This window comes from Myotis lucifugus, unplaced genomic scaffold, assembly GCF_000147115.1.
Source record: "Myotis lucifugus unplaced genomic scaffold, Myoluc2.0 scaffold_244, whole genome shotgun sequence".
Taxonomy (NCBI): Eukaryota; Metazoa; Chordata; class Mammalia; order Chiroptera; family Vespertilionidae; genus Myotis; species Myotis lucifugus.
Window position 1 is genome coordinate 1,291,668 of NW_005871292.1, and position 1,596 is coordinate 1,293,263.

Genomic DNA, 1,596 nt, shown 5'->3' on the forward strand with positions numbered 1-1,596 from the left:
CCAGACCAGCAGGGGGGGCCAGTTGAGGGTGACCAGCTGGCAGGGGGTGTAGTTGGGGGCGACCAGACTTGCAGAGGAGCATTTAGGGTCAACTAGGCCAGCAGGCAGAGGCGGTTAGGGGGTGATCAGGCTAGCAGGGGGAGCAGTTAGGGGCGATCAGGCAGGCAGGCAGGTGAGCAGTTAGGAGCCAGTGATCCCAGATTGTGAGAGTAATGTCTGACTGCCGGTTTAGGTCTGATCCCCAGGATTGGGCCTAAACTGGCAGTCGGACATCCCCCGAGGGGTCCAGGATTGGAGAGGGTGCAGGCTGGATTGAGGGTACCACCCCCCTGCCCCCCATGCACAAATTTCGTGCACTGGGCCTCTAGTATATTAATATATTACTTGTAAAACCTGAAAAAGTTTAAGAGTAGCAGATTAGCCTGACCAGCATGGCTCAGTGGTTGAGCATTGACCTATGAACCAGAAGGTCATGGTTTGATCCCCGGTCAGGACACATGCCTGGGTTATGGGCTTGATTCATGCAGGAGGTAGCTGATCAATGATTCTCATCATTGATGTTTCTCTCTTCCTCTCTGAAATCGATAAAAATATATTTTTTAAAAAAGAGTATCAGGTTGACAATAAATGATTTCTAAGTACTATTATTAATGGACTAGAGGCCCAGTGCACAAAATTTGTACATTTGGGGGAGGGGGTTCCCCTCAGTCTGGCCTGCACCCTCTCGCAGTCCAGGAGCCCTCGGGGGATGTCCAACTGATGGCTTAGGCCCGTGCCCCGCTAAGCCATCAGTCGGACATCCTGAGCGCTGCCACGGAGGCAGCCGTGAGCCTGGCTTCTAGCTGAGTGGCACTCCCCCTGCATTGAGCGTCTGCACCCTGGTGGTCAGTGTGCATCACAGTGACTGGTCGTTGCTGCATTTAATCAATTTGCATATTAGCCTTTTATTATATAGGACTAGAGGCCCAATACATGAAATTCATGCAAGAGTAGGCCTTGGCAGCCACGGCTGCCTGGATCCCTCCCTTGCAGCCTTGGTGGCTGCATTGATCCCACGGCTGCAGCCCCGGCTTCGTTCCAGGATGACGTCTGGTCTAATTAGCATACTACACTTTTGTTATTATAGATAAAAGTAAGGTTCAGAACATCAGGAACAGCAGGCTTTTATGATGGGTAGGCAGGTAGGAGGAAAGGTCTGCTTGCAGATGTATAAACTATCTTTGGAAGGACACACAAGAAACCAGTAATGGCAGTCATCTCCTTATGGCTAGAGGAGAAGGCGAGGGAGAGACTGATTTTTCCTGAATGTTTTTGTGCCTTTGAAAGGTGGACCCTGCTGAGGCCGAGGCCTGCTTACTGAACCTGCAGGTCATGTCCATGGTAGGTGGCTCTGATGCCACCTACCTTTGGCACATGGGCAGCATACTGGGCCCTGAGGACCCCAGGCCAGGGCTGGGATGTTGTGCTGTAGCCTAAAGACCTGTGTGTGATGATGAGCTCCAGAGTGCACCCCAGGGGCAGGACCTGACCCAGTGGAAGCTGAGCCTTCTGAAACTTCCCAACAGGATATGGTTTCCAGCTGGTCCCTGCAGACAC